This window comes from Corylus avellana, chromosome 9 (assembly GCF_965113065.1).
Source record: "Corylus avellana chromosome 9, dhCorAvel1.hap1.2, whole genome shotgun sequence".
Classification (NCBI taxonomy): Eukaryota; Viridiplantae; Streptophyta; class Magnoliopsida; order Fagales; family Betulaceae; genus Corylus; species Corylus avellana.
This window is the reverse complement of record NC_142498.1, coordinates 16,222,166-16,230,628: the sequence shown is the minus strand read 5'-3', so window position 1 is coordinate 16,230,628 and position 8,463 is coordinate 16,222,166. Positions and strand designations below refer to the sequence as shown.

Sequence of the window (8,463 nt, the reverse complement as noted above, 5' to 3'; positions counted from 1 at the left end):
GGGCCACTTCCTAGGCAAGCGCCCCCGTTTTTAAATGGGGGCACTTCCTAAGCAAGCGCCGCCATTTAAAAAAGGGGGCGCTTCCTAATCAAGCGCCCCATTTTTAGAATAAGGGTGCTTCCTAGGCAAGTGCCCCCTTTTTAAAATAAGGGTGCTTCCTAGGCAAGCATCCCATTTTTTAAAAGGGGTCGCTTGCCTAGGAAGCGACCCCTTTTTAAATGGGGGCGCTTGCCTAAAAAAGGGGGCGCTTACCTAGGAAGCACCCTCATTCTAAAAAGGGGGCGCTCAGGTGGGCAAGCGCCCCCTTTCATAAATGGGGGCGCTTGCCTAAAAAATGGGGCGCTCAGGTGGGCAAGCGTCCCCTTTCATAAATGGGGGCGCTTGCCTAAAAAAGGGGGCGCTTACCTAGGAAGCACCCTCATTCTAAAAAGGGGGCGCTCAGGTGGGCAAGCGCCTCCTTTCATAAATGGGGGCACTTGCCTAAAAAAGGGGGCGCTTACCTAGGAAGCACCCTCATTCTAAAAAGGGGGCGCTCAGGTGGGCAAGCGCCCCCTTTCATAAATGGGGGCGCTTGCCTAAAAAAGGGGGCGCTTACCTAGGAAGCGCCCTCATTCTAAAAAGGGGGCGCTCAGGTGGGCAAGCGTCCCCTTTCATAAATGGGGGCGCTTGCGTGTAAAGGGCCCCTATTTCTATATGGAAGCACTTCTACGCTGCGAAGCGCCTCCAATAATTAATATTTAGAGAAAATATTTTTCCCATGCAATCCATATATATTTTTTATTTTCTTCTGATATACAATATGCAATACAATATTGTATTGCGTATTTTCTCCATAAATATTGGATTAATCCATAAATATTTTCTCCATTCATCAATCTCATACAATCTTATACATATATATCTCACAATACATATCTAATCCATATATACAATCTCATATCTCATAAGACAATTAAATCCAAAATGATGATATCATAAACACAAAGTGTACGTACCACATCTTAAAGAGTTAACAAAAATTATACCATACATATGAAATAAAATATCCAAAACGATATCATAATCACAAAGTGTACCACCTCTTAAAAGAGTTCACAAAAATTGTTTATTACATATGAAATAAAATATATCAACGAGTTCGCTTAGCATTTGGTGTCAAATACGTACTCAACCTAACAGGTCAAGTATACGTACGTCACTTAACGATTACCTGCACATGATAAAACCAAAAAAAATATATATATTAAATTACAAACTTATATCTAACTATTTTGAAAGTTCAAACCTATATATAATTAGATTATATTACAATTGACTAAGATATGAAGATCTACACATACTTTGTGATGATCCACAATGGTCGCCTTCTGCATCAGCTGCATCCTCATCTTCATTTGTTAATTCATTCTCACCTATATATAAATAGATGCAAATGTATATTATGCAATCATATATATGTTCTTAAGTCAACAGTAATGAATTGTGTTTGAGCAGCTAGTTCCCCTATAAAAGGATAAAAGATAAAAGAAGAACAGCATAAAATAATTTTTATTGTGTTTAAATTATATAAGCCAACATTAAAGGATAAAAGATAAAGGATGAAAGATAAGCCAACATTAGAATTTCAAATTTTATGTTGTTCTTCCTTTATCTTTTATCATTTATACAGCAATAAAATAATTTTTATTGTGTTTAAGTTATATAAGCCAACATTAAAGGATAAAAGATAAAGGATAAAATATAAGCCAACATTAGAATTTCAAATTTTATGTTGTTCTTCCTTTCTCTTTTATCATTTATTGTGTTTAAGTTATTTTTATATAACTTAATGTTTGAGCAGCTAATTCTCCTATATAACTAAAAATAATTTTGATGCGTCTGCTATCCAGGCGCCCTTAATTAAGTGCGCCTGGATAGCAAGCGCCATTAATTAGGGGTGCCTGCCAGCTAGGCGCCCTTAATTAACGATGCCTGGCTGGCAAGCGCTACCCTAATTAAGGTATATTCCGGACTCCAGAAGATCATCATGTTTCTTCCACAATGGTATATATACAACTTTTCCAAAGAACTTACATAAGGCAATTAAAATTCAAAAAAATGGCACCAATCTCGACGAGTAATTTTGGATAGTAAAGTGGACTATTCTGGCACTACCAATAAAGAGGAAAAACAAAGGAACATGATAATAAAGGATAAGGAAAAACAATAAATTTTTTAAAAAAAAGAAAAAAAGAAAAGAGGTATTCCGATCCACTTAATTCTGCAATAATAATTCAATACTAAATGTTAATATGAACGAACTGCACAGTGAAATCAAAACTGAATTAAATTTGAAAGAACACTCCAGGACAACCACGGAGATTCTTCAAAATTGTGATTGTTGCATTCAACAAACCAACTACACCCTAAAAGTAGAGAAAACTTTGTTGAATTTAAAATTCCTAATTCTCATAAAAATCATAATACATAAAAAATCTGACTATTAGAATCTCAAATCGACAACTTAAAGAGACAGCAGATACAAAGAAAAACAGAGACAGAGACAGAGAGAGACTCACTAGTACAGGAACATAGAGAGAGGCAGGCCAGTTTCGACTGGAGAAGATGGCCGGTAGGTTGGCCAAACGTGTGGGTCACTGGGCGCCGAAGAGAGAGATAGGAAAATCGAGATTGAGAGAGGGGCGACTAGCGCCGTAGAGAGAGATATGGATCAATATATATTGAGGGAGAGGCTAGGGATCTAATATATATATATATATATATATATATATATATATATATATATATATATATATATATATATATCCTGATGCAGAGAGGGGGGACAGGCGGGCCGCGCGGGGAGAGGTTAGGGAAAATATATATTGAGGGAGAAATTAAGTCTTAGAGCGGGAGCTGAGGAATCAAAAAGAAAATTAAGTTCCCGCTCGCAAAAACAAAAAATATAAATATATTAAAATTAAAAAACACTTATAAATTTATTTATAAAAATAAAAAGTAAATACTAAAAATTAAAAAACATTTAAAAGAGACTTAAACTAAAAAATATATAAATGCAAAATCAGTTAATGTGGTTGTCGAGATTAAAAATTAAACTATGTGATATAAAAACAAAAATAATACTAATTCAGAAATTATCGGGATAGGCCACAATAATAATTTAATTCTTGTAGGCACCCTTAATTAAGGGCGCCTAGCTGGTAGGCGCCCCTAATTAAGGGCACCTAAATGGCAAGCGCCCCTAATTAAGGGTGCTTGGATAGCAGGCGTCCCGAAGTAAGAGCGCTTGCAAGCCAGGTGCCCTTAATTAGGGGCGTTTGCCAGCCAAACTCACTTAATTAAGGGCGCTTGCCAGCCAAGCGCACTTAATTAAGGGCGCTTGCAAGCCAGGCGCCCTTAATTATGGGCACTTGCCAGCCAAGCGCACTTAATTAAGGGCGCTTGCCAGCCAGGCGCCCTTAATTAGGAGTGCCTGCCAGCTAGGCGCATTTAATTAAGTGCGCCTAGCTGGCAGGCGCCCCTAATTAAGGGCACTTGCCAGCCAAGCGCCCTTAATTAGGAGCGCTTGCCATCCAGGCGCACTTAATTAGGGGCGCCTAGCTGGCAGGCACCCCTAATTAAAGGCGCCTGGATAGCAGGCGTCCCGAATTAAGGGCGCTTCCCAGCCAAGCGCCCTTAATTAGGGGCGTTTGCCAGCCAGGCGCACTTAATTAAGGGCGCCTAACTAACAGTCGCCCCTAATTAAGGGCAACTGGATAGTAGGCGTCCCGAATTAAGGGCGTTTGCCAGCCAGGTGCCTTTAATTAGGAGCGCTTACCAGCCTGGTGCACTTAATTAGGGGCGCCTAGCTGGCAGGCGCTCCTAACTAAGGGCGCCTAGATAGCAAGCGTCTTGAATTAAGGGCGCTTGCCAGCCAAGCACACTTAATTAACTAAATTGGGGCATATCCTATTGGAATGTCCCGAATTAAGGGGACGTTTTTTTGCGCAGGCTTTGCTAATTTTATTTTGTGTCGTTTACACAATAAAACGTCCCTATAAGGGGATGTTTTATTAAAACGCCTATATTCCAAGCGTTACTAAACCTTGTTTTTTTTGTAGTGATACTTATTATTTTCAGCCATACATGTTTTGCTAACCAGGTGGCCTGATAAGTTTTAGTGCAGAAAAATAAAACAAGATATATATATATATATATAGAGAGAGAGAGAGAGAGAGAGAGAGAGTTTGATAAACAGATTCAAGGAATATACCATCAATCTAAGGCCAGAACTGAAGTGTACAAAAGCAAAAAGAAGAAGAAAATAAATAAGAGACGTAAATCTGCTCATGATTGTTTAGATTGATGACAACATCGCTAGGTGGAGCTTTACGTGCTGTACGGAAACTAGTTTTAACATGGTATAGTAGATGCTCGCCTTGATTGTTAAACAACGTTTGCTAAACGTTTTTGTTTCAATGCTATTTATCTTTTTTTTTTAAAAAAAATATTTTTTTTACTTTTTACATCACATTAATAACTTTTTATTATTATTAAAATAAAAAAATTACTAATATATATATATATATATATATATTTTAGATCAACCAATTTTTGATACATTATCGAACCAAAACCCTTTAACAAACACACCCCAATGCTTTTCTAAGACACTATTGACAATAAAAAAAATTATAAAAGAAAATAATGATTGGTATAAAAAAGTAAAAAAATGGTATTGAAAAGTGAAAAAATTTTGTTTTGTAGTATTTTTTTTTTATTTGAATAGTAGTAAAAAATGAATAATGTAATATAAAAAGTGAGAATATTTTGATATTTTCTTGAAAAAATAAGATGAATAGTGTTTAGTGGAATGATGGTGTTTGGTGGTGTTTAACAAACACCACAGTAGTGGTGCGCAGAAGAACTGGAGGAGAGCACGTCTCTTCTCTCTCTCCCCAGCTCGTGTGAGGTTTTTTTTCTCTGCTGGAAGACGCTTGAAGAGCCCTCCTTAATTCCTTCTCCTTTTCTTTTGCTCTTGCTTTTTCGCTTATTCTCTTTCTTTTTATTGTTTTCCTTTAAATTGGGAGTCAGATCTACCATTTTCAGCCATTTTTTCAGTATTTCTTTCAAAAGTGTGTTTTGGCCATTTTTTAGCATTTTTGGTTCTACGCTGTTGGACCCAAAATGACCTAGCATCCGCACGTATGGACCGAACATTCTTCAATATCGGTAAAAGAGGAAGAGGGGTTGTCAGCGGGTGCCGGTCTTCTGACCGTAGGCACTTCGACACCCAATTCAGTGTTTCTAAGTATGGGGATAAAAAAAAAAAAAAAAAAAAAAAAAAAAGGAGAGATTGGGTGAAAGGGCTCCCCCTAGAGAAGAAGCCCTCTTTAGTATATAGAAACTGATCGATCCTATGTTATCTGAGTGTGAAGAAGATGAGTAATTCTAGAAGTCCCTCTTATGTCAAATTACTATTTAATCAATCACAAGTTTAATGGTGATTTTAAGAACCACATCATTTTTTAAGGGACACAAAAGGGGCTTGTAGCATTTCTCGAATGAGGGGAGACCTATAAGGTCTCATTGTATAACGATCTCGATGGGCAAGTCGATTAACTAGTAATTGATCCTATGGTTCGTTTCTCAGCCCTATCCCTCGCAGGATAAAACTTAGGAATTGCAACCTCTCATAGACAAAAGGCCTCAGCGAAAGACTTTCTAAGCTATAGGAATATAGAGCATCACATACACAACCACACATTCATACACCAGAGTAAACAAAATACCTAATAATATAAAGATAATCATCAAATAAGGTTGCAACCCATAATATAATTGTCTTAACAAAAAATCAATAGATCAAATCCTAAGTTTAAGTAAAGCTAAAGAAATAACAATCTCGATCATGTCAGCTTAGGTGGTTCCTTCACCAGTCAACATAGAATGTAACCAAACTGGATCCAAGTGCTCAAAAATTACTCGAATCAGATCCTGCGCGATCACCCACGTTTGCTCCAAAAGCATCTTCGTCTAAGTTAGTTAAACCGCACAATTATTCGTAATGGAGGGGGGAAAAACATAAAATAAAGGGGTAAGTCTAAAGACTTAGTGAATGTTAACGCATATAATGCCCATGCCATTTTTTTTATGAACTCTGGTTTTTATAAAGTTTGCAACAGTTTCATCATGACAGTTTATCATAAATGTGATATAGATATATGATATATGCATATGATATAAAGTAACAGTCATAGTTCAACAGTATGGTCTACCCGAGATATTACTCTTTCTCAGCAAGGTTAGCGCTGTCTTGAGGGACTTGTAATACAATGTCGGTGCCCCAATCATTGTACGCTACCGTACATCCCATTACTAGCACGACCGAGTCTAACCTCAGGTGGCCCACACCACTAATGATGTCCATCCTATAGTGACCAACCATTAGGGAATGGCTACGTCTGGTCACGAAACTATTGGATCCAAGGCCCACATAACAATATACACATTTGACCATAAAACTAACATGTATAGTACGTCCATGACCATTATATCGCACGTACTAGTATACCATGTCATACGATGCAATTTCTCTTGTCTGTATTTTACATTCATACTTTTATAAGTCTCACTTTGTTAACATATTCAACACAATATTTTTTTCAAAAATGCTAGAATTCATGTGCAACAAGTGTAAATTGTAAGAGTTGTAGATATGCATGTTTTGGTATACAAAATAGTCATGTAGTCATGAAAAAATAATAGCAAGCATTATATGAGTTAAAACTCACCTAGGTCAATTAAATCCTCCGAATATCCCTCCAACAAGTTCGGGTCCTCTGAATCTGTGAAAAACCTTCTATTAGTCCTAATTCTACTAAAACAAGCCTATAACAGGAAAACTGGAGCTATCAGACGGTCGACCAAAATAGCGTTCTCTAGAATGCTTTGGATCGTACATCCGGGCTCGATACCGTATGTCCGCGCTGAAGGATTTTAGGTGAACCTCATTTTGTTCACTCGTCCTCTTATCCTCCTAAATCGGCTTCTAGGGCTACCAAAAAGGCTTTCTAAGACTACTTATCTCAAAATAATGCCTCAATGCATAAGAAAACACATTAAATCAAGATAAACTACTAAACCGTCAAAATTAAAGCTTAAACTAGCTAGAAACTCAAAACCAACAACTAAGCTATCAATTAAACAATATAACATCTAAGAAATGAACTAGGCTTAAGGATATTACCTCCTTGAAGCGAAACTTTAAGAACCTCTTTTCCTTCTCTACCAGCACTCACAAAATCTCACAAAACACACTCACACAGAGTTTTGGGAGCCTAGGGGCGTAAATGAACGTGTGAGAGTAAGGGGGGTAGGGGGTATTTATAGTAGAGGGTGCTACCAACTTCTCTGAAAAGTAGCGGACGTCTAGTACTACTTACACAGTAGTCCAAAGTCTGTATCGTATGTCCAGATATTAACCAAGGGTATTCCAAAAGTAGCCTACGTTCTTGTGGTCCCCAGCGTACGTCTGTGTATTATTGGCAGAGTACGACATACTATTGACAGTGTACGTACGATGGTCCCCATGCGTACGTCGTCTACTAATGACAAGAGCGTATGTCCGCCAACCCTAGCGTACGTCCGGTCCGGTCCGAAAGTCCAAATTTCCAAAATGCCCCTCTAGCGGTCCTCAGTAACCTAAAAACCTAAATTAACTCTATAACTAAGCAACCTAAGCGTAGTTAATTATTTGGGTCACTACATATTGGGCCCCTCCTTGGGCCTTGTAGTAGTAGGCCTTCCATTTGACTGTTTAGGGCTCTCTTCGGCTACAGTGGTAGTGGGCCTTGCAGTAGGCCCTCCTTTGGGCTTCTTAGTAGTAGTAGGTCTTTTATTTGACTGGGCCTTGGGTCTTCATGATCATGTCTAAGTGGGTCCAAAGCTTATTATAAGGGGTGTATTTTTGCCACAACACATGCACCTGGTCTTTGGCTCCTTGTTCTCTCCCACACTGAATCTCCATAATTGGTTTTTTGTTTTTGCCTATGTTGTTTTCCAAATTTGGTTGTAAATCATTTTGCGGTGTTCTCTTGACATTGTGTCGTCGGTGCCTCACGTTGGTGGCTTTTTTTTTTTTATCTTCGTCAATGTCTGCCTTACTGTTATGGGTTCGGAAAGGGTTGAAGAACCTTTCGAGGTTTGTGCCCCCTCTTGTGCTTCTTGACAGTGTCGTCTCTAGCACATTGTCTCAAACTACCTTAATTGGTAGACTTTATAAAGGATCGTGTCATTCATTTGGCATATTCTTTTTACTAGGGGTGTCAAAAATTACAGGAGAATCGGAACCAGAACCGAAAAACCGGAAATCGGGAAACCGAGGAGCCGGTTCCGGTTCTGGTTGCAAAAAAACAAAAAATTGGGGATCCCAGTTCTGGTCCCGGTTTTGGGCATCCGGTAAAAACCGGAAAACCGAAACCG

At 38.3% G+C, this 8,463-nt stretch overlaps 1 long non-coding RNA gene across 1 annotated transcript; it reads right to left on the bottom strand.

Moving 5' to 3' along the window:
- Positions 1–1,099: 1,099 nt before the first annotated feature.
- LOC148583864 (uncharacterized) lies at positions 1,100–2,584 on the bottom strand. The gene is made up of 3 exons (XR_015909060.1): positions 2,559–2,584; positions 1,341–1,412; positions 1,100–1,210 (listed from the first exon to the last, which is right to left on the bottom strand). It is a non-coding gene; the product is annotated as an uncharacterized LOC148583864 (long non-coding RNA).
- Between the last annotated feature and the right edge of the window lie 5,879 nt (positions 2,585–8,463).